This window comes from Triticum aestivum, chromosome 6D (assembly GCF_018294505.1).
Source record: "Triticum aestivum cultivar Chinese Spring chromosome 6D, IWGSC CS RefSeq v2.1, whole genome shotgun sequence".
Lineage (NCBI taxonomy): Eukaryota > Viridiplantae > Streptophyta > Magnoliopsida > Poales > Poaceae > Triticum > Triticum aestivum.
The window spans coordinates 350,543,043-350,569,572 of record NC_057811.1 but is presented as its reverse complement, the minus strand read 5'-3'; positions in this window follow the sequence as shown (position 1 = coordinate 350,569,572).

Here is a 26,530-nt window from a genome sequence, read left to right as displayed (position 1 = left end):
CTTTGTTAGCACCATTAGGATCGACAAAACCTACTGGTTGCATCATATACAACTCTTCTTTTAGAAATCCATTAAGGAATGCAGTTTTGACGTCCATTTGCCAGATTTCATAATCATAAAATGCGGCAATAGCTAACATGATTCGGACAGACTTAAGCATCGCTACGGGTGAGAAGGTCTCATCGTAGTGAACTCCTTAAACTTGTCGAAAACCTTTCGTGACAAGTCGAGCTTTGTAGACAGTAACATTACCATCAGCGTCAATCTTCTTCTTGAAGATCCATTTATTCTCTATGGCTTGCCGATAATCGGGCAAGTCAACCAAAGTCCATACTTTGTTCTCATACATGGATCCCATCTCAGATTTCATGGCCTCAAGCCATTTCGCGGAATCTGGGCACATCATTGCTTCCTCATAGTTTGTAGGTTCATCATGGTCTAGTAACATGACTTCCAGAACAGGATTACCGTACCACTCTGGTGCGGAACGTGCTCTGGTTAACCTACAATGTTCGGTAGTAACTTGATCTGAAGTTTCATGATCATTATCATGAGCTTCCTCTCTAGTTGGTGTAGGCATCACGGGAACGGTTTTTTGTGATGAGCTACTTTCCAATTCAAGAGAAGGTACAATTACCTCATCAAGTTTTACTTTCCTCCCACTCGCTTCTTTCGAGAGAAACTCCTTCTCGAGAAAGGATCCATTCTTAGCAACAAAGATCTTGCCTTCGGATCTGTGATAGAAGGTGTATCCAACAATTTCTTTTGGGTATCCTAGGAAGACGCACTTCTCCGATTTGGGTTTCGAGCTTATCAGGCTTAAGCCTTTTGACATAAGTGTCACGACTCCAAACTTTAAGAAACGACAGCTTAGGTTTCTTGCCAAACCATAGTTCATGCGGTGTAGTCTCAACGGATTTAGATGGTGCCCTATTTAACCTGAATGCAGCTGTCTCTAATGCATAACCCCAAAACGATAGTGGTAAATCGGTAAGAGACATCATAGATCGCACCATATTAATAAAGTACGGTTATGCTATGGTGTTCCAGGTGGCGTGAGTTGTGAAACTATTCCACATTGTTTTAAATGAAGCCCAAACTCGTAACTCAAATATTCGCCTCCGCGATCAGATCGTAGAAACTTTATTTTCTTGTTACGATGATTCTCCACTTCACTCTGAAATTCTTTGAACTTTTTAGACTTGTGTTTCATCAAGTAGATATACCCATATCTGCTCAAATCATCTGTGAAGGTCAGAAAAAAAGATACCCGCCGTGAGCCTCAACACTCATCAGACCGCATACATCAGTATGTATTATTTCCAATAAGTAAGTGGCTCACTCCATTGTCCCGGAGAACGGAGTTGTAGTCATCTTGCCCATGAGGCATGGCTCGCAAGTATCAAATGATTCATAATCAAGTGATTCCAAAAATCCATCCGTATGGAGTTTCTTCATGCGCTTTCATTATCAGCTTTGCATCTCTTGGCATCAATATTATGAATATGTGTATCACTACGATCGAGATTCAACAAACCATTCACATTGAGTGCATGACCATACATGGTTTTATTTATTTAAACAAAACAACAATTATTCTCTGACTTAAATGAATAACCATTGAAATAAACATGATCCAATCATATTCATGCTCAACGCAAACGCCAAATAACATTTCTTTAGGTTCAACACTAATCCTGAATGTAGAGGGAGTGTGCGATGGTGATCGTATCAACCTTGGAATCACTTCCACAACACATCGTCACCTCGTCCTTAACTAGTCTCTGTTCATTCTACAACTCCTGTTTCGAGTTACTAATCTTAGCAACTGAACCGGTATCAAATACCCAGTGGTTGCTACGAACACTAGTAAAGTACACATCAATAACATGTATATCAAATATACCTTGTTCACTTTGCCATCCTTCTTATCCGCCAAGTTTTTGGGGCAGTTATGCTTCCAGTGACCATTTCCTTTGCAGTAGTAGCACTCAGTTTCAAGTTTGGGTCTAGCTTTGAGCTTCTTCATAGGAGTGGCAACTTGCTTGCCATTCTTCTTGAAGTTCCCTTTCTTTCCCTTGCCCTTTTTCTTGAAACTAGTGGTCTTGTTAACCATCAACATTTGATGCTATTTCTTGATTTCTACCTTCACCAATTTCAGCATCGCAAAGAGCTTGGGAATCATTTTCGTCATCCCGTGCATATTATAGTTCATCACGAAGTTCTAGTAACTTGGTGATAGTGACTAGAGAACTCTGTCAATCACTATCTTATCTGGAAGGTTAACTCCCACTTGATTCAAGCAATTGTAGTACCCAGACATTCTGAGCACATGCTCACTAGCTGAGCTATTCTCCTCCATCTTGTAGGCAAAGTACTTGTCAGAGGTCTCATACCTCTTGACATGGGCATGAGTCTGAAATACCAATTTCAACTGTTGGAAGATCTCATGTGCTCCGTGACGTTCAAAACGTTTTTGAAGTCCCGGATCTAAGCCGTAAAGCATGGTGCACTAAACTATCAAGTAGTCATCATACCGAGCTTGTCAAACGTTCATAACGTCTGCATCTGCTCCTGCAATAGGTCTGTCACCTAGCGGTGCATCAAGGACATAATTCTTCTGTGCAGCAATGAGGATAATCCTCAAGTTACGGACCCAGTCCGTGTAGTTGCTGCCATCATCTTTCAACTTAGCTTTCTCTAGGAACACATTAAAATTCAAGGGAACGGTAGCACGGACAATTGATCTACAACATAGATATGCAAAAATTATCAGGACTAAGTTCATGATAAATTAAGTTCAATTAATCATATTACTTTAAGAACTTCCACTTAGATAGACATCCCTCAAGTCATCTAAATGATCACGTGATCCATATCAACTAAACCATATTCGATCATCACGTGAGATGGAGTAGTTTTCAATGGTGAACATCTCTATATTTATCATATCTACTATATGATTCACGTTCGAACTTTCAGTCTCATTGTTCCGAGGCCATATCTGTACATGCTAGGCTCGTCAAGTTTAACCCGAGTATTCCGCACGTGCAAAACTTTCTTGCACCCATTGTATGTGCACGTAGAGCTTATCACACCCGATCATCATGTGGTGTCTCGGCACGACGAACTGTCGCAACGGTGCATACTCAGGGAGAACACTTATACCTTGAAATTTTAGTGAGGGATCATCTTATAATGCTATCGTCGTACTAAGAAAAATAAGATGCATCAAAGATAAACATCACATGCAATCAAAATATGTGACATGATATGGCCATCATCATCTTGTGCCTTTGATCTCCATCTCCAAGGCACCGTCATGATCTCCATCGTCACCGGCTTGACACCTTGATCTCCATCGTAGTGTCGTGGTTGTCTCGCCAACTATTGCTTCTACAACTATCGCTAACGCATAGTGATAAAGTAAAGCAATTACATGGCGTGTGCATCTCATACAATAAAGCGACAACCATATGGCTCCTGCCAGTTGCCGATAACTTTTACAAAACATGATCATCTCATACAACAACGTATATCACATGATGTCTTGACCATATCACATCACAACATGCCCTGCAAAAACAAGTTAGATGTCCTCTACTTTGTTGTTGCAAGTTTTACATGGCTGCTACGGGCTTCTAGTAGGAACCGTTCTTACCTACGCATCAAGGACTGGCCGCAGTCAAATTCGATTCAACTAAAGTTGGAGAAACAGACACCTGCGAGCCACCTTTATGCAAAACAAGTTGCATGTTTGTCGGTGGAACCGGTCTCATGAACGTGGTCATGTAAGGTTGGTCTAGGCCTCTTCATCCAACAATACCGCCGAATCAAAATAAGACGTTGGTGGTAAGGAGTATGACTATCATCGCCCACAACTCTTTGTGTTCTACTCGTGCATATCATCTACGCATAGACCTGGTTCGGATGCCACTGTTGGGAACGTAGCTTGCAATTTCAAAATTTTCCTACGACACGCAAGATCTATCTAGGAGATGCATAGCAACGAGAGGGGGAGTGTGTCTACGTACCCTCGTAGACCGAAAGCGGAAGCATTAGTTTAACGCAATTGATGTAGTCGAACATCTTCTCGATTCAACCGATCAAGTATTGAACGTACGGCACCTCCGAGTTCAGCACACGTTCAACTCGATGACGTCCCTCGAACTCTTGATCTAGCAAAGTGTCAAGGGAGAGTTACGTGAGCGCGACGGTGATGATGAAGTGATCCGCGCAGGGCTTCGCCTAAGCACTACGAAAATATCACCGAAGGTGTAAACTATGGAGGGGGGCGCTGCACACGGCTTGGAATAATTGTGTGTCTAGAGGCGCCCCCTTCCCACGTATATAAAGGAGGGAGAGGGGAGGAGGCCGGCCAAGGAGCGCCCCCCAAGTGGGGAGGAGTCCTACTAGGACTCCAAGTCCAATTCGGACCCCCCTTTCCTTTTACCGGAGAGGGAAAGGGGGAAGAAGAGGGAGAAGGAGAAGGAAAGGGGGGTGCCGCCCCCTTCCCCACTCCAATTCGGACCCCTTCCAAGTGGGGGGCGCGCCAGCCCCTTGTGGGCTAGTTATTGGGAAACGTAGCATGCAATTTCAAAAAAAATCCTATGCTCACGCAAGATCTATCTAGGAAATGCATAGCACCGAGAAGGAGAGTGTGTCTACATACCCTCATAGACCGTAAGTGGAAGCGTTTGACAACGTGGTTGATGTTGTCGAACTTCTTATAGCTCCGACCGATCACGTACCGAACGCACGGCGCCTCCGAGTTCGTCACACGTTCAGCTCGGTGACGTCCCTCGCCTTCTTGATCCAGCAAGATGTCGAGGTAGTAGATGAGTTCCATCAGCATGACGGTGTGGTGACGGTGATGGTGAAGTGATCCTCGCAGGGCTTCGCCTAAGCACCATGAAGATATGACCGAGGGTGTAAACTGTTGAGGGGGGCGCCGCACACAGCTACGACATTGTCTGGTGTGTGCTAGGTGCCCCCCTCCTCATATATATAGGTGGGAGGGAGGGAGGATCAGCCATAGGAGGCGCACAAGTAGGAGGAATCCTACTTGGAGTCCCTCCCAAGCCGCGCGCCCCCCTGCCATATATAACCGAGGGTGAAGGAAAGAGGGGGGGAGGGAAGGAAGTAGGAATCCTAATCCACACTTTCCTTGCCCTCCCCTCTTTCTTCTCCTCCTCATAGGGATGGCCTATATAGGGGCGCACTAGGGCTGGTGTGTTCCCTCACTTGGGCCATAAGGCCCATATCTTTGACGGGGGTGCCCGAAACTCCTTTCCGATGACCCAATAAGTACCTGGTACGTGATACGTCTCCAACGTATCTATAATTTATGAAGTATTCATGCTATTATATTATCCATCTTGGATGTTTATGGGCTTTATTATACACTTTTATATTACTTTTGGGACTAACCTATTGACCCAGAGCCCAGTGCCAGTTCCTGTTTTTTCCCTTGTTTCAATGTTTCGAAGAAAAGGAATATCAAACGGAGTCGAAACAGAATGAAACCTTCTGGAGAAGTTATTTTTGGAAAGAAAGCAACCCGGGAGACTTGGAGTCCACGTCAAGAAAGCAACGAGGAAGGCACAAGGCAGGGGGGCGCGCCCACCCCCTGGGCGCGCCCTCCACCCTCGTGGGCCCCTCGTGGCTCCCCTGACGTATTTCTTCCGCCTATATATATCCATATACCCTAAAACGATCGAAAAACAGAATAGATCTGGAGTTTCGCCGACGCAAGCCTCTGTAGCCACCAAAAACCAATCGGGACCCTGTTCCGGCACCCTGCCGGAGGGGGGATCCCTCACTGGTGGCCATCTTCATCATCCCGGCGCTCTCCATGACGAGGAGGGAGTAGTTCACCCTCGGGGCTGAGGGTATGTACCAGTAGCTATGTGTTTGATCTCTCTCTCTCTCTCTCTCTCGTGTTCTTGATTTGGCACGATCTTGATGTATCGCGAGCTTTGCTATTATAGTTGGATCTTATGTTTCTTCTCCCTCTCTACTCTCTTGTAATGGATTGAGTTTTCCCTTTGAAGTCATCTTATCGGATTGAGTCTTTAATGATTTGAGAACACTTGATGTATGTCTTGCTGTGCGTATCTGTGGTGACAATGGGATATCACGTGATTCACTTGATGTATGTTTTGGTGATCAACTTGCGGGTTCCGCCCATGAACCTATGCATAGGGGTTGGCACACATTTTCGTCTTGATTCTCCGGTAGAAACTTTGGGGCACTCTTTGAGGTTCTATGTGTTGGTTGAATAGATGAATTTGAGATTGTGTGATGCATATCGTATAATCATACCCACGGATACTTGAGGTGACATTGGAGTATCTAGGTGACATTAGGGTTTTGGCTGACTTGTATCTTAAGGTTTTATTCTAGTACGAACTCTAGGGCTGTTTGTGACACTTATAGGAATAGCCCAATGGATTGATTGGAAAGAATAACTTTGAGGTGGTTTCTTACCCTACCATAATCTCTTCATTTGGTCTCCGCTATTAGTGACTTTGGAGTGACTCTTTGTTGCATTTTGAGGGATAGTTATATGATCCAACTATGTTATTATTGTTGAGAGAACTTGCGCTAGTGAAAGTATGAACCCTAGGCCTTGTTTCCTAGCATTGCAATACTGTTTACGCTCACTTTTATTACTTGTTACCTTGCTGTTTTTATATTTTCAGATTACAAAAACTATATCTACCATCCATATTGCACTTGTATCACCATCTCTTCGCCGAACTAGTGCACCTATACAATTTACCATTGTATTGGGTGTCTTGGGGACACAAGAGACTCTTTGTTATTTGGTTGCAGGGTTGCTTGAGAGAGACCATCTTCATCCTACGCCTCCCACGGATTGATAAACCTTAGGTCATCCACTTGAGGGAAATTTTCTACTGTCCTACACCTCTGCACTTGGAGGCCCAACAACGTCTACAAGGAGAAGGTTGCGTAGTAGACATCAAGCTCTTTTCTAGCGCCGTTTCCGGGGAGGCTAGGTAAGCGGCACTCACACCCCGTCAACTAAGCTCTTTTCTGGCGCCGTTGCCGGGGAGGTGAGTGCTTGAAGGTATATCTTTAGATCTTGCAATCGAATCTTTTTGTTTCTTGTTTTAGCACTAATTTATTTTATAAAAGAAAACTAAAAAATGGAATTGAGTTTTTCTCATACGCTTCATCTTTTTAATATCTTTCGTGAGTATGATGGAAAGGAAAATTGTGCCAAAGTGTTAGAAGAAGAATGCATTAAAATGTTTGGCACTGAATCTTTGAATGATGAGCATGATTGCAAGGTTGTTAGTATGAACTCCTTGAATATCCATAGTACTAATGATGATTGCACTAGTCATGATGAAAATATCTCTTATAAGCATGTCGATTTTTGTGGAGTATAATGGGTTTGCAAGTACACATCAAATAGGGCAGATAGATATTGCAAGAGGCATAAGTACTTGGAAACTAAATGGTTGCAAGAAAGGCTAAATGTTAGTGCTGAAAATTTAAAATATCTTAGCCGTACTTGTGAACTTTGCAATGAACATGGTCATTTAAATATCAAATGCAAATTGTTTCATGATCGAATCGTGTCCAAAAATTGTGATGACTTGATTTCCCTTGCACATCATAATGAACTTAGTCTGCTTTTGGGTTATGAAGAATTGAAACGTCAAACTAAGTTTATTCCAGAATATAACCTTGAGAAATTCCTCGATATTGATCTAGAAGAAATTTATATGTATTGTGCGGTGAATTGCATTGAAAATCCTTATATTGCCAATTACATAAAGAAAAGAAAACAAATAGAGGATGAAGAGAATACTAATGAAAGGGAAGAGACTTCCCAATATCCTCCTATTATTTCTTATGATGAATCAGGTAACGAGGAGGAGCCTTCTATTCAACCATATCATTAATAAGGAGCTCCAAAAAGAGGATTGAACCCACACATGATGTGGTGAGGAAGAAGAAAAGAAAAAGGAAGAGAGGTAAAAAGATATCTCTCCCAAATAATGTTGCTCCTATTATTGTTGTGCCCCATGAAAATGAATCAAAAATAATTGTGGAAGATGATGCAATTGATGATGATCTCGTTATGCCTATTGCTTGTTGTGATGATTATGATTGGGAAGATAATGATACTTCTTATGATCTTGAAAATCTTTTTGGCACTTGCTTGGAAGAAAATGATAATTGCTATACTATTGGTGCTATCCATACTATTAATGATGAGAGTGATTATGCTTATGATATGAAAAGGCCCAAGCTTGGGGAAGCTATGTTTGATGAGAATGACATATTTGAGAATATATTTGCTGAAATTAATGTTTGTCCCAAGCTTGGGGATGCTACGTTTAATGAAGATGATATTTTTAGCCTCCCAAGTTTTGATATGCAAAGTTGTTATGATGATAGCATGCCTTCTACCTATGATGATTATAGTGATGAAAGTGGGTTTGGAAGAGTGTCAACTTTAGGAAGTAATGATCCCACTATTTTGGAGGATGTTGAATCTTATAATATTTATGAAAGTGGATTTGGAGAGGTCATGACTTTATTTAGTGATGAGTCCACTATCTTGGAAGAGGTTTCAATCGATTATGATGAGAACAAAGTTGCTACTTATGATGATTATTGTGATGAAACTTATGCTATAAAAAGTAGTGATGATTATATTTATAAAACTTGTCATGATTATGATTACCCTTTTTATGAACATTACTCTTTTAATGTGGAAACAATTTATAGTATTCAAGTCTCTTATGATACTCCCATTATCCCGAATGAGAAGAATTTTGCTTATATGAAGAGTAGTAAATTTTCTATGCTTGTAGATCATGAAAAGAATGCTTTAGGTGCTGGTTATATTGTTGAATTCATTCATGATGCTACTGAAAACTATTATGAGGGAGGAACATATGCTTGTAGGAATTGCAATAATACCAAGTTTCCTCTCTATGTGCTTAAAGTTTTGAAGTTATGCTTGTTTTGCCTTCCTATGCTAGTTGATTATTGTTCCCATAAGTTGTTTGCTCACAAAATTCCTATGCATAGGAAGTGGGTAAGACTTAAATGTGCTAGTCTTATTCTTCATGATGCTCTCTTTATGTTTCAATTCTTATCTTTTATGCGAGCATCATTGAAATCATCATGCCTAGCTAGGGGCGTTAAACGTTAGCGCTTGTTGGGAGGCAACCAAAACTTATTTTAGTTTCTTGCTTTTCGGTTCTGTTTAGTAATAAATAATCCATATAGCTTATGGTTAGATGTGTTTTCATGTTTTAATTAGTGTTTGTGCCAAGTAGAACCTTTGGGAAGACTCGGGTGAAGTCTTTATGATCATGCTGTAAAAAACAGAAACTTTAGCGCTCACGAGATTAGCTTCAACTTTTTACTGGAGAGTTCTATTTAGTTGATTCTTTTTGCAGATGATTACTAGACAAATTCCTCAGGTCCACCAATTTATTTTAGAATTTTTGGATTTCCACAAGTATACGTTTGATACATATTACTACAGACTGTTCTGTTTTTGACAGATTCTGTTTTCATTGTGTTGCTTGCTTATTTTGATGAATCTATGGCTAGTAAAATAGTTTATAAACCATAGAGAAGTTGGAATACAGTAGGTTTAACACCAATATAACTAAAGAATGAGTTCATTACAGTACCTTGAAGTGGTGTTTTGTTTTCTTTCGCTAACGGAGCTTATGAGTTTTCTGTTGAGTTTTGTGTTGTGAAGTTTTCAAGTTTTGGGTAAAGATTCAATGGACTACGGAATAAGGAGTGGCAAGAGCCTAAGCTTGGGGATGCCCAAGGCACCCCAAGGTAATATTCAAGGATAACCAAGAGCCTAAGCTTGGGGATGCCCCGGAAGGCATCCCCTCTTTCGTCTTCGTTCATCGGTAACTTTACTTGGAGCTATATTTTTATTCACCACATGATATGTGTTTTGCTTGGAGCGTCATTTTATTTTCTTTAGCTTTGCTTGCTGTTTGAATAAATTACCAAGATCTGAAATTCTTAAATGAGAGAGAGTCTTCACATAGCTAAATAATTATTTAACTACTCATTGATCTTCACTTATATCTTTTTGGAGTAGTTTGTCATTTACTCGAGTGCTTCACTTATATCCTATGAGTAAATGGTTGAATGATTTGAATGTCATAAATCTGAAACTATATATGTTTCATATGCCTTTCCCATGGGGAGTAATGCCTTCACATATAAGAAGTAGAGGTGGTAAATTTTTTGAAGGTTAGCAAACATTGTATTGGTCACTTGAACAATTCATGAAAGAATATTGAGGGAAGAGAGATTTCACATATAAATATACTATCTTGGACATCTTCTATGATTGTGATCCCCATTAATTATTTTCAAACCTGAGCAAATTAGTTGAAGTTGGACAAGGAAGACAACATAATGAGTTATGCTTGGGTATATTTGTATAGAAGTTATATTGTTATGGATCCTCTAACATGTGGTGCTTGCTTTTTAGAATCCTTTGCTAGCCAAAATATCTGTACTAAGCGGGAATACTGCTTGTGCATCCAAATTCCTTGAACCAAGTTTCTTCCATGAGTGTCCACCATATCTACCTATATGCGGTATTTACCTGCCGTTCCAAGTAAATTTGCATGTGCCAAACTCTAAACCTTCAAATAATAATCTGTTTTGTATGCCCGAATCGCTCATGTAGTGACTAGGGGCTAGCAGTATCTTCCATGCTAGGTGGGTTATTCTCACGATGAGTGGACTCCGCTCATCATTCACGAGAAAATGGCTGGTAACTGGGATGCCCAGTCCCATGATCAAAAGATCAAAATCAAATCAAAAATAATTGCAAACAAAACTCCCCCAGGTTTGATGTTAGTTGGAGGCACCCGTTGTTTCGGGCAAGCCATGGATTGATGATTGTTGGTGGAGGGGGAGTAAAAATCTTTACCTTTCTGTTTGTGAACCGCCTATAATGTATGTAGTATGGAAGATATTGGGAACTCTTGGTCGTTATGTTGACAATGAAAGCATACCTCTCAAAATTATTTTCATCTCTGTTTTTGCTTCGAGCTCTGGCACCTCTGCAAATCCCTGCTTCCCTCTGCGAAGGGCCTTTCTTTTTACTTTTATGCAAGAGTCAGTAGTATTCCTTCTCATTCTAACCTACTCTTTAGTTGGCAAGCATCATGTGATGGAAAGATCTAAGCATATATGGCCATTCAAATATATTTGAGCATGAATTATTATTGTTGACATTACCCTTGAGGTAAAAGGTTGGGAGGCGAAACATTAAGCCCCTATCTTTCTCTGTGTTCGATGAATACTATTTGTTCTAAAAATATGCTTTGAGTGGTAGCAATCATGGAAGACTAAATGATAGTTGAGTATGTGAAGTTTGCTGAATCAAAGCTCTGACATAGACTCTTCCTGAAAATAAGATGAATTGTAATTGTTTGATGACTAATAACACGGTTTGTTAGTTTTCAAGAAAGTTTATGATATATACTTTAACATGTGAATAGTTTGTTACTTGATCATGCAAAGTTTTATGGTATGAGCTACTGTTATGACATATAATGATGCTAGAAAAGGTGATTGCAATTATCATTGATCAAACTTATGCACCTGCTAGCATTCACACTTCATAAATTATTTCTTTTATCATTTACCTACTCGAGGACGAGCAGGAATTAAGCTTGGGGATGAAGATACGTCTCCAACGTATCTATAATTTATGAAGTATTCATGCTATTATATTATCCATCTTGGATGTTTATGGGCTTTATTATACACTTTTATATTACTTTTGGGACTAACCTATTGACCCAGAGCCTAGTGCCAGTTCCTGTTTTTCCCCTTGTTTCAGTGTTTCGAAGAAAAGGAATATCAAACGGAGTCGAAACGGAATGAAACCTTCTGGAGAAGTTATTTTTGGAAAGAAAGCAACCCGAGAGACTTGGAGTCCATGTCAAGAAAGCAACGAGGAAGGCACGAGGCAGGGGGGCGCGCCCTCCACCCGCGTGGGCCCCTCGTGGCTCCCCTGACGTATTTCTTCCGCCTATATATATCCATATACCCTAAAACGATCGGAAAACAGAATAGATCTGTAGTTCCGCCGCCGCAAGCCTCTGTAGCCACCAAAAACCAATCGGGACCCTGTTCCGGCACCCTGCCGGAGGGGGGGATCCCTCACCGGTAGCCATCTTCATCATCCCGGCGCTCTCCAGGAGGCTACGTTGGTTGGAGCAATCAAAAATTATAGATACGTTGGAGACGTATCAAGCATCCCCAAGCTTAATTCCTGCTCGTCCTCGAGTAGGTAAATGATAAAAACAGAATTTTTGATGCGGAGTGCTACTTGGCATTATTTAAATGTAATTCTTCTTAATTGTGGTATGAATATTCAGATCCGAAAGATTCAAGATAAAATTTCATATTGACATAAAAATAATAATACTTCAAGCATACTAACTAAGCAATTATGTCCTCTCAAAATAACATGGCCAAAGAAAGTTCATCCCTACAAAATCATATAGTTTATTCATGCTCCATTTTCGTCACACAAAAATGCTCTCATCATGCACAACCCCGATGACAAGCCAAGCAATTGTTTCATACTTTAGTAATCTCAAACTTTTTCAACTTTCACGCAATACATGAGCGTGTGCCATGGACATAGCACTACGGGTGGAATAGAATATGATGATGGGGGTTATGTGGAGAAGACAAAAAAGGAGAAAGTCTCACATCAACGAGGCTAATCAATGAGCTATGGAGATGTCCATCGATTGATGTTAATGCAAGGAGTAGGGATTGCCATGCAACGGATGCACTGGAGCTATAAATATATGAAAGCTCAACAAAAGAAACTAAGTGGGTGTGCATCCAACTTGCTTACTCACGAAGACCTAGGGCACTTGAGGAGGCCCATTGTTGGAATATACAAGCCAAGTTCTATAATGAAAAATTCCCACTAGTATATGAAAGTGACAAAACAAGAGACTCTCTATCATGAAGATTATGGTGCTACTTTGAAGCACAAGTGTGGTAAAAGGATAGTATCATTAGGCCTTCTCTTTTTTTATGGCCTTTCTCTCTCTCTTTTTTATTCCTCACTTGGGACAATGCTCTAGAAAATGATGATCATCACACTTCTATTTATTTACAACTCAATGATTACAACTCGATACTAGAACAAAGTATGACTCTACATGAATGCCTCTGGCGGTGTACCGGGATATGCAATGAACCAAGAGTGACATGTATGAAAGAATTATGAACGGTGGCTTTGCCACAAATACTATGTCAACTACATGATCATGCAAGGCAATATGACAATGATGAATGTGTCATGATAAACGGAATGGTGGAAAGTTGCATGGAAATATATCTCAGAATGGCTATGGAAATGCCATAATAGGTAGGTATGGTGGCTGTTTTGAGGAAGATATAAGGAGGTTTATGTGTGAAAGAGCGTATCATATCACGAGGTTTGGATGCACCGGCGAAGTTTGCACCAACTCTCAATGTGAGAAAGGGCAATGCACGGTACCGAAGAGGCTAGCAATGTTGGAAAGGTGAGAGTGCGTATAATCCATGGACTCAACATTAGTCATAAAGAACTCACATACTTATTGCAAAAATCTACAAGTCATCAAAAACCAAGCACTACGTGCATGCTCCTAGGGGGGTAGATTGGTAGGAAAAGACCATCGCGCTCGTTCCCGACCGCCACTCATAAGGAGGACAATCAAAGAACACCTCATGTTTCAAATTTGTTACATAACGTTTACCATACGTGCATGCCACGGGACTTGCAAACTTCAACACAAGTATTTCTCCAATTCACAACTACTCAACTAGCACAACTTTGATACCACTACCTCCATATCTCAAAACAATCATCAAGCATCAAACTTCTCTTAGTATTCAACACACTCATAAGAAAGTTTTTACTAATCTTGAATACCTAGCATATTAGGATTTTTAAGCAAATTACCATGCTATTTAAGACTCTCAAAATAATCTAAGTGAAGCATGAGAGATCAATAGTTTCTATAAAACAAATCCACCACCGTGCTCTAAAAGATATAAGGGAAGTACTAGAGCAAAAACTATATAACTCAAAAGATATAAGTGAAGCACATAGAGTATTCTAATAATTCCTTAATCATGTGTGTCTCTCTCAAAAGGTATTTACAGCAAGGATGATTGTGGTAAACTAAAAAGCAAAGACTCAAATAATACAAGACACTCCAAGCAAAACACATATCATGTGGTGAATAAAAATATAGCTCCAAGTAAAGTTACCGATGGAAGTAGACGAAAGAGGGGATGCCTTCCGGGGCATCCCCAAGCTTTGGATTTTTGGTGTCCTTATATTATCTTGGGTGTGCCATGGGCATCCCCAAGCTTAGGCTATTTCCACTCCTTGTTCCATAATCCATCAAATCTTTCACCCAAAACTTGAAAACTTCACAACACAAAACTCAGCAGAAAATCTCGTGAGCTCCGTTAGCGAAAGAAAACAAAAGACCACTTCAAGGTACTGTAATGAACTCATTCTTTATTTATATTGGTGTTAAACCTACTGTATTCCAACTTCTCTATGGTTTATAAACTATTTTACTAGCCATAGATTCATTAAAATAAGCAAACAACACTTGAAAAACAGAATCTGTCAAAAACAGAACAGTCTGTAGTAATATGTAACTAACGCAAACTTCTGGAACTCCAAAAAATCAACCAAACTAGGAAGACCTAGACAATTTGTTTATTGACCAGCAGCAATTGGAATCAATATTTTATCACGTTCTGATGATTTTTAACAATTATTTTCATGAACAGAAAGTTTCTGGAATTTTCTGCAAGATCAAATAACTATCATCCAAGAAGATCCTATAGGTTTAACTTGGCACAAACACTAATTAAAACATAAAAACACATCTAACCAGAGGCTAGAACAAATATTTATTCCTAAACAGAAGCAAAAAGCAAAAAACTAAAAATAAAATTGGGTTGCCTCCCAACAAGCGCTATCGTTTAACGCCCCTAGCTAGGCATAAAAGCAAGGATAGATCTAGGTATTGCCATCTTTAGTAGGCAATCCATAAGTGGCTCTCATAATAGATTCATATGGTAATTTTATTTTCTTCGTAGGGAAGTTTTCCATGCCTTTCTTTAATGGAAATTGGAATCTAATATTCCCTTCCTTCATATCAATGATTGCACCAATCGTTCTAAGGAAAGGTCTACCAAGAATAATAGGACATGAAGGATTGCAATCAATGTCAAGAACGATAAAATCTACGGGCGCATAGTTCCTATTTGCAACAATAAGAACATCATTAATTCTTCCCATAGGCTTCTTAATGGTGGAATCCGCAAGGTGCAAGTTTAAAGAGCAATCATCAAAATCACGGAAACCTAGCAAATCACACAAAGTTTTTGGGATCGTGGAAACACTAGCACCCAAATCACACAAAGCATAGCATTCATGATCTTTAATCTTAATTTTAATAGTAGGTTCCCACTCATCATAAAATTTTCTAGGAATAGAAACTTCCAACTCAAGTTTTTCTTCATAAGATTGCATCAAAGCATCAATGATATGTTTGGTAAAAGCTTTATTTTGACTATAAGCATGAGGAGAATTTAGCACGGATTGCAACAAGGAAATACAATCTATAAAAGAGCAATTATCATAAATAAATTCCTTGAAATCCAAAATAGTGGGTTTATTAATATCTAGGGTTTGATCTCTTCAATCCCACTTTTATCAATTTTAGCATCAAGATCTAAAAACTCCGAATTTTTGGAACGCCTTCTAGGTAAAGGTGGATCATATTCAGTCCCATCATTATCAAGATTCATATTGAAAAACAAAGATTTAATAGGGGACACATCAATAACTTTTAGATCTTCATCTTTGTTTTCATAGAAATTTGAAGAACACGCTTTCATAAAGCAATCTTTCTTAGCACGAATCCTAGCGGTTCTTTATTTGCACTCATCAATGGAAATTCTCATGGATTTGAGAGACTCATTGATATCATGATTAGGAGGAATAGATCTAAGTTTCAAAGAATCAACATCAAGAGAAATTCTATCAACGTTCCTAGCCAATTCATCAACTTTAAGCAATTTTTCTTCAAACAATGCATTGAAATTCTTTTGTGAATTCATAAATTCCTTAACACTTGTCTCAAATTCAGAGGGCATCTCATTAAAGTTTCCATAAGAATTGTTGTAGCAATTACCATAATTATTAGAGGAATTACTAGGATAAGGCCTAGGATTAAAGAGTTCCCTCTATACGCGTTGTTACCAAAATTATTCCTACCAACAAAATTCACATCCATAGATTCATTATTATTCTCAATCAAAGTACACAAAGGCATATCATTAGGATCAGAAGAAACACTCTTAGTAGCAAATAATTTCATAAGTTCATCCATCTTTCCACTCAAAACATTAATTTCTTCTATCGCATGCACTTTTTTATTAGTAGATCTTTCAGTGTGCCATTGAGAATAATTAACCATAATATTATCTAGGAGTTTAGTAGCTTCTCCTAAAGTGATTTCCATAAAAGTGCCTCCCGCGGCCGAATCTAAAAGATTTCTAGAAGCAAAATTCAATCCGGCATAAAAAATTTGTATAATCATCCACAAATTCAAACCATGAGTGGGGCAATTACGTATCATTAATTTCATCCTCTCCCAAGCTTGTGCAACATGTTCATGATCAAGTTGCTTAAAATTCATAATATCGTTTCTAAGAGAGATAATCTTAGCGGGAGGAAAATATTTAGAGATAAAAGCATCTTTCCACTTATTCCAAGAATCAATACTATTTTTAGGCAAAGACGAAAACCAAGCTTTAGCACGATCTCTAAGCGAAAAGGAAATAGCTTCAATTTAACAATATCATTGTCAACATCTTTCTTCTTTTGCATATCGCACAAATCAACGAAGCTATTTAGATGAGTAGCGGCATCTTCACTAGGAAGGCCGGCGAATTGATCTTTCATAACAAGATTCAACAAAGCAGCATTGATTTCACAAGATTCAGTATCGGTAAGAGGAGCAATTGGAGTGCTAAGGAAATCATTATTGTTGGTATTGGTAAAGTCACATAATTTGGTATTATCTTGAGCCATCGTGACAAAACAAGCAATCCAACACACAAGCAAACAAAAAGCAAGCGAAAAAGAGGCGAACGAAAAAGAGAGGGCGAATAAAACAGCAAGGGTGAAGTGGGGGAGAGGAAAACGAGAGGGAAATGGCAAATAATGTAATGCGGGAGATAAGGGTTTGTGATGGGTACTTGGTATGTTGACTTTTGCATTGACCTCCCCGACAACGGTGCCAGAAAGCCTTCTTGCTACCTCTTGAGCACTGCGTTGGTTTCCCTTGAAGAGGAAAGGGTGATGCAGCAAAGTAGCGTAAGTATTTCCCTCAGTTTTTGAAAACCAAGGTATCAATCCAGTAGGATGCTACGCGCGAGTCCCTCGCACCTACACAAAACAAATAAATCCTCGCAACCAACGCGATAAGGGGTTGTCAATCCCTACACAATCATTTACGAGAGTGAGATCTGATAGATATGATAAGATAATATTTTTGGTATTTTTATGATAAAGATGCAAAGTAAAATAAAAGCAACAGAAATAACTAAGTGTTGAAAGATTAATATGATGGAAAATAGACCCGGGGGCCATAGGTTTCACTAGTGGCTTCTCTCAAGAGCATAAGTATTTTACGGTGGGTGAACAAATTACTGTTGAGCAATTGACAGAACTGAGCATAGTTATGAGAATATCTAGGTATGATCGTGTATATAGGCATCACGTCCGAGACAAGTAGACTGACTCCTGCCTGCATCTACTACTATTACTCCACACATCGACCGCTATCCAGCATGCATCTAGAGTATTAAGTTCATAAGAACAGAGTAACGCCTTAAGCAAGATGACATGATGTAGAGGGATAAATTCATGCAATGTGATAAAAACCCCATATTGTTATCCTCGATGGCAACAATACAATACGTGCCTTGCTGCCCCTACTATCACTGGGAAAGGACACCGCAAAATTGAACCCAAAGCTAAGCACTTCTCCCATTGCAAGAAAGATCGATCTAGTAGGCCAAACCAAACTGATAATTCGAAGAGACTTGCAAAGATAACCAATCATACATAAAAGAATTCAGAAGATTCAAATATTGTTCATAGATAAACTTGATCATAAACCCACAATTCATCGGTCTCAACAAACACACCGCAAAAGAAGATTACATCGAATAGATCTCCACAAGAGAGGGGGAGAACATTGTATTGAGATCCAAAAAGAGAGAAGAAGCCATCTAGCTAATAACTATGGAGCCGAAGGTCTGAGGTAAACTACTCACACATCATCAGAGAGGCTATGGTGTTGATGTAGAAGCCCTTCGTGATCGATGCCCCCTCCGGCGGAGCTCCGGAAAAGGCCCCAAGATAGGATCTCACGGGTACAGAAGGTTGCGGTGGTGGAATTAGGTTTTTGGCTCCGTATCTGGTAGTTTGGGGGTACGTAGGTATATATAGGAGGAAGAAGTACGTCGGTGGAGCAACATGGGGCCCACGAGGGTGGAGGGCACGCCCAGGGGGGTATGCGCGCCCCCCTACCTCGTGGCTTCCTGCTTTGTTTCTTGACGTAGGATCCAAGTCCTCTGGATCATGTTCGTTCCGAAAATCACGTTCCCGAAGGTTTCATTCCGTTTGGACTCCGTTTGATATTCTTTTTCTGCGAAACTCTGAAATAGGCAAAAAAACAGCAATTCTGGGCTGGGCCTCCAGTTAATAGGTTAGTCCCAAAAATAATATAAAAGTGAATAATAAAGCCCAATAATGTCCAAAACAGAAGATAATATAGCATGGAGCAATCAAAAATTATAGATACGTTGGAGACGTATCAGAGGCCCACCGACGGGAGCCGTCTGAACAACGTGGGTGGCGAGGGCGGCCCGGCACTCAGCGTGGGCTCGACGCGCGTCCGACATGGAGGCGATGAAGTGATGGACGCGGATCGGCGGAAGGAAGTTCCGGCACACCCCTACCTCGCGCGCCAAATGTCAGATTTTGGGTTCTGGCAAAACCCTTGAGATTCGAACACTGGGGTGCGCACGAAGATTTCCTCCTACCGAACCACGCCCTCACCCTCATCGCGATCTCTAGGGCTGAACTCGACGAACTCACAACACAAGGGCACAAGATTTATACTGGTTCGGGCCACCGATGTGGTGTAATACCCTACTCTAGTGTGGTGGTGGTGGATTGCCTCTTGGGCTAGTGATGAACAGTACAAGGGAAGAACAACCCCCTGAGGAGAGGTGTTCTTGTGGTTTGTGAGCTGGTGAAGGTCTCGATCTGTTTTGGCTCCGTTCCCTCCTACTGTGGTGGCTAGTCCTATTTATAGAGGCCCTGGCCCTCTTCCCAAATATTGAGCAGGAAGGTATTCCACAACGGCCAGTTTGAAGGGAGACAACTAGTACAAGCTATCCTGATAAAAGTAGTCTTCACCTGCCAAAGGCTCTGGTGGTGACGCCATCTTGGGCTACACGGTGACCTCCATCCTGCTGGTCTTGGTCTCGTTGCACCGATATGGAAACCTTTGCCTGATGCCTCGGTACTCATCGCCTGCGCTTGCCTCCTTAGCACCAAAGAGGAAGCGAGGACACTATGCGCGCTGGCGCCCGCCTGGCCTTGATCGTCATGGCTTACGTCAAGGGAAACCTCGCGAGGTACCCCTTGCCTTGATCTCTCCACCCCTCGCGAGCCAGCCTAGTGAGGCCGACCCTAAGGAGGTCTTGCGTCGTCCGCCTCGCGAGGCTTGGCCCCTCGCGAGGGTCTTGAGTGCTTGCTGGTGAAGATGGGCCGTACGGGCCCGCTTATGGAGCCACGCCGTGGGCCGCAGGCAGGCAAGTCTGGGGACCCCCATTCCCAGAACGCCGACAACATCATTCTCCTAATGATGTGATCCCATTCATCAAATGACAACACATGTCTATGGTTAGGAAACTTAACCATCTTTGATTAACGAGCTAGTCTAGTAGAGGCATACTAGGGACACTGAGTTTTGTCTATGTATCCATACATGTATCAAGTTTCCGGTTAATACAATTCTAGCATGAATAATAAACATTTATCATGATATAAGGAAATATAAGTAACAACTTTATTATTGCCTCTAGGGAATATTTCCTTCAAACATGCCCTGCAAAAACAAGTTAGACGTCCTCTACTTTGTTGTTGCATGTTTTACATGGCTGCTACGGGCTTCTAGCAAGAACCGTTCTTACCTATGCATCAAAACCACAAGCTTATTCTCAAGTTTGCTGTTTTGACCTTCAACAAGGACTGGCCGCAGTCAAATTTGATTCAACTAAAGTTGGAGAAACAGACATCCACCAGCCACCTTTATGCAAAACTAGTTGCATGTCTGTCGGTGGAACCGGTCTCTTGAACATGGTCATGTAAGGTTGGTTCGGGCCGCTTCATCCAACAATACCGCCGAATCAAAATAAGACATTGGTGGTAAGCAGTATGACGATCACCGCCCACAACTCTTTGTGTTCTACTCGTGCATATCATCTACGCATAGACCTGGCTCAAATGCCACTGTTAGGAAACGTAGCATGCAATTTCAAAAATTTCCTACGCTCACGCAATATCTATCTAGGAGATGCATAGCAATGAGAGGGGGAGAGTGTGTCCACGTACCTTCGTAGACTGAAAGTGGAAGTGTTTGACAACATGGTTGATGTAGTCGAACATCTTCTCGTTCCGTCCGATCAAGCAGCGAACGTACGGCACCTCCGAGTTCTGCACACATTCAGCTCGATGACATCCCTCGAACTCTTGATCCAGCAAAGTATCAAGGGAGAGTTCCGTCAGCATGATGGCATGGTGATGGTGATGGTGAAGTGATCCGCGCAGGGCTTCGCCTAAGCACTATGAAGATATGACCGGAGGCGTAAACTGTGGAAGGGGGCGCCGCACACGGCTAACAATTTTTGGTATATGTTCTAGCGGTGCCATGCCCTCATATATATATATAGGTGGGAGGGAGAGGGAGCAGCCAAGGGGGTACCCAAGTAGGAGGAATCCTACTTGGGGCCCTAGTCCTATCCCCCCCTTACCATAACTTCCGGAGGGGGAAGGAGGAGGGAAGGAAGGGGGAGGCCGAATCCCTCCCCTTCCTTTCTCTCTTCCCCTCTTTCCTTCCCCTCCAGGTGCGGCCTATATGGGGGGCGCAGAAGCCCATGCTAGGTGTTGTGTTTCCCCTCTTGGCCCATTAGGCCCATATAGTTGCCGGGGGGTTGCCCAAAACCCCTTATGGTGACCCGATATGTACCCGGTACCCGCGGAACACTTCCGGTGTCCGAATATCATCGTCCTATATATGAATCTTTACCTCTCGACTATTTCGAGACTCCTCGTCATGTCCGTTATCTCATCCTAGACTCCGAACAACATTCGGTCACCAAATCACATAACTCATATCATATAAAATCGTCATCGAACGTTAAGCGTGTGGACCCTACGGGTTCGAGAACTATGTAGACATGACCGAGACACCTCTCCGATCAATAACCAATAATAGAACCTGGATGCTCATATTGGTTCCTACATATTCTACGAAGATCTTTATCAGTCGTACCATAATGACAACATACGTTATTCCCTTTGTCATCGGTATGTTACGTGCCCGAGATTCGATCTTCGGTATCATCATACCTAGCTCAATCTCATTACCGGCAAGTCTTATTACTCATTCTATAATACATCATCCCGCAACTAACTCATTGGTCACATTGCGTGCAAGGCTTATTATGATGTGCATTACCGAGAGGGCCCAGAGATACCTCTCCGATACTCGGAGTGACAAATCTTAATCTCGATCTATGCCAACCCAACAAACACCTTAGGAGATACCTGTAGAGCATCTTTATAATCACCCAGTTATGTTGTGACGTTTGATAGCACACAAGGTATTCCTCCGGTATCCGGGAGTTGCATAATCTCATAGTCAAAGGAACATGTATATGACATGAAGAAAGCTATAGCAATAAAACTGAATGATCAACATGCTAAGCTAACGGATGGGTCTTTGATGTCTACTACGCAACCTTCTTCTTGTAGACGTTGTTGGTGAAGGAAATATGCCCTAGAGGCAATAATAAAGTTATTATTTATTTCCTTATATCATGATAAATGTTTATTATTCATGCTAGAATTGTATTAACCGGAAACATAATACATGTGTGAATACATAGACAAACAGAGTGTCACTAGTATGCCTCTACTTGACTAGCTCGTTGATCAAAGATGGTTATGTTTCCTAGCCATAGACATGAGTTTTCATTTGATTAACGGGATCACATCATTAGGAGAATGATGTGATTGACTTTACCCATTCCGTTAGCTTAGCACTCGATCGTTTAGTATGTTGCTATTGCTTTCTTCATGACTTATACATGTTCCTATGACTATGAGATTATGCAACTCCCGTTTACCGGAGGAACACTTTGTGTGCTACCAAACTTCACAACGTAACTGGGTGATTATAAAGGTGCTCTACAGGTGTCTCCGAAGGTACTTGTTGTGTTGGCATATTTTGAGATTAGGATTTGTCACTCTGATTGTCGGAGAGGTATCTCTGGGCCCTCTCGGTAATGCACATCACTTAAGCCTTGCAAGCATTGCAACTAATGAGTTTGTTGCGGGATGATGTATTATAGAACGAGTAAAGAGACTTGCCGGTAACGAGATTGAACTAGGTATTGTGATACCGACGATCGAATCTGGGGCAAGTAACATACCGATGACAAAGAGAACAACGTATGTTGTTATGCGGTTTGACCGATAAAAGATCTTCGTAGAATATGTGGGAGCCAATATGAGCATCCAGGTTCCGCTATTGGTTATTGACCGGAGACATGTCTCGGTCATGTCTACATAGTTCTCGAACCCGTAGGGTCCGCACGCTTAAAGTTTCGATGACAGTTATATTATGAGTTTATATGTTTTGATGTACCGAAGGTTGTTCGGAGTCCCGGATGTGATCACGGACATGACGAGGAGTCTCGAAATGGTCGAGACATGAAGATTGATATATTGGAAGCCTATGTTTGGATATCGGAAGTGTTCCGGGTGAAATCGGAATTTTACCGGAGTACCGGGAGGTTACCGGAACCCCCCGGGGGCTTAATGGGCCATAGTGGGCCTTAGTGGAAGAGAGGAGAGGCGGCCAGGGCAGGGCCACGCGCCCCTCCCCCTAGTCCGAATAGGACAAGGAGAGGGGGGCGGCCCCCCTTTCCTTCCTCTCTCTCTCCTCTTTCCCCCTCCACTCCTAGTCCAACAAGGAAAAGGGAGGGAGTCCTACTCCCGGTGGGAGTAGGACTCCTCCTGGCACGCCCCTCCTGGCTGGCCGCACCTCTCCCCCTTGCTCCTTTATATACAGGGGCAGGGGGCACCCTAGAGACACAACAATTGATCGTTTGATCTTTTAGCCGTGTGCGGTGCCCCCCTCCACCATAGTCCACCTCGATAATACTATAGCGGTGCTTAGGCGAAGCCCTGCGTCGGTAGAACATCACCATCGTCACCACACCGTCGTGCTGACGAAACTCTCCCTCAACACTTGGCTGGATCGGAGTTCGAGGGACATCATCGGGCTGAACGTGTGCTGAACTCGGAGGTACCGTGCGTTCGGTACTTGATCGGTCGGATCGTGAAGACGTACGACTACATCAACCGCGTTGTGCTAATGCTTCCGCTTTCGGTCTACGAGGGTACGTAGACAATACTCTCCCCTCTCGTTGCTATGCATCACCATGATCTTGCGTGTGCGTAGGAAATTTTTTGAAATTACTACGTTCCCTAACAGTGGCATCCGAGCCTGGTTTTATGCGTTGATGTTATATGCACGAGTAGAACACAAGTGAGTTGTGGGCGATATAAGTCATACTGCTTACCAGCATGTCATACTTTGGTTCGGCGGTATTATTGGATGAAGCGCCCGGACCGACATTACGCGTATGCTTACGCGAGACTGGTTCTTCCGACGTGCTTTGCACAGAGGTGGCTGGCGGGTGTTAGTTTCTCCAACTTTAGTTGAACCGAGTGTGGCTACGCCCGGTCCTTGGGAAGGTTAAAACAGCACCAACTTGACAAACTATCGTTGTGGTTTTGATGCGTATGTAAGAACGGTTCTTGCTAAGCCCAGTAGCAGCCACGTAAAACTTGCGACAACAAAGTAGAGGACGTCTAACTTGTTTTTGCAGGGCATGTTGTGATGTGATATGGTCAAGACATGATGCTAATTTTTATTGTATGAGATGATCATGTTTTGTAACCGAGTTATCGGCAACTGGCAGGAGCCATATGGTTGTCGCTTTATTATATGCAATGCAATCGCCCTGTAATGCTTTACTTTATCACTAAGCGGTAGCGATAGTCGTAGAAGCATAAGATTGGTGAGACGACAACGATGCTACGATGGAGATCAAGGTGTCGCGCCGGTGATGATGGTGATCATGACGGTGCTTCGGAGATGGAGATCACAAGCACAAGATGATGATGGCCATATCATATCACTTATATTGATTGCATGTGATGTTTATCTTTTATGCATCGTATCTTGCTTTGATTGACGGTAGCATTATAAGATGATCCCTCACTAAATTATCAAAGTATAAGTGTTCTCCCTGAGTATGCACCGTTGCGAAAGTTCTTCGTGCTGAGACACCACGTGATGATCGGGTGTGATAGGTTCTACGTTCAAATACAATGGGTGCAAAACAGTTGCACACGCGGAATACTCAGGTTAAGCTTGACGAGCCTGGCATATAACAGATATGGCCTCGAAACACGGAGACCGAAAGGTCGAGCGTGAATCATATAGTAGATATGATCAACATAGTGATGTTCACCGTTGAAACTACTCCATCTCACGTGATGATCGGACATGGTTTAGTTGATATGGATCATGTGATCACTTAGAGGATTAGAGGGATGTCTATCTAAGTGGGAGTTCTTAAGTAATATGATTAACTGAACTTAAATTTATCATGAACTTAGTACCTGATAGTATCTTGCTTGTCTATGTTGATTGTAGATAGATGGCCCGTGCTGTTGTTCCATTGAATTTTAATGCGTTCCTTGAGAAAGCAAAGTTCAAAGATGATGGTAGCAATTACACGGACTGGGTCCGTAACTTGAGGATTATCCTCATTGCTGCACAAAAGACTACGTCCTGGAAGCACCGCTAGGTGTACCACCTGCGCCAGCAACTGCAGACATTGTGAATGCCTGGCAGTCACGTGTTGATGACTACTCGATAGTTCAGTGTGCCATGCTTTACGGCTTAGAACCGGGAAACGACGTTTTGAACGTCATGGAGCATATGAGATGCTCGAGGAGTTGAAGTTAATATTTCAAGCAAATGCCCGGATTGAGAGATATGAAGTCTCCAATAAGTTCTACAGCTGCAAGATGGAGGAGAATAGTTCTGTCAGTGAGCATATACTCAAGATGTCTGGGTACTGCAATCACTTGATTCAATTGGGAGTTAATCTTCCAGATGATAGCGTCATTGACAGAATTCTCCAATCACTGCCACCAAGCTACAAGAGCTTCATGATGAACTATAACATGCAAGGGATGGATAAGACGATTCCCGAGCTCTTCGCAATGCTAAAGGCTGCAGAGGTAGAAATCAAAAAGGAGCATCAAGTGTTGATGGTCAATAAGACCACCAGTTTCAAGAAAAGGGGCAAAGGGAAGAAGAAGGGGAACTTCAAGAAGAACATCAAGCAAGTTGCTGTTCAGGAGAAGAAACCCAAGTCTAGACCTAAGCCTGAGACTGAGTGCTTCTACTGCAAGCAGACTGGTCACTGGAAGCGGAACTGCCCCAAGTATTTGGCGGATAAGAAGGATGGCACGATGAACAAAGGTATATGTGATATACATGTTATTGATGTGTACCTTACTAATGCTCGCAGTAGCACCTGGGTATTTGATACTGGTTCTGTTGCTAATATTTGCAACTCGAAGCAGGGGCTATGGATTAAGCGAAGATTGGCTAAGGACAAGGTGACGATGCGCGTGGGAAATGGTTCCAAAGTCGATGTGATCGCGGTCGGCACGCTACCTCTACATCTACCTTCGGGATTAGTTTTAGACCTAAATAATTGTTATTTGGTGCCAGCGTTAAGCATGAACATTATATCTGGATCTTGTTTGATGCGAGACGGTTATTCATTTAAATCAGAGAATAATGGTTGTTCTATTTATATGAGTAATATCTTTTATGGTCATGCACCCTTGAAGAGTGGTATATTTTTGTTGAATCTCGATAGTGGTGATACACATATTCATAGTATTGAAGCCAAAAGATGCAGAGTTGATAATGATAGTGCAACTTATTTGTGGCACTGCCGTTTAGGTCATATCGGTGTAAAGCGCACG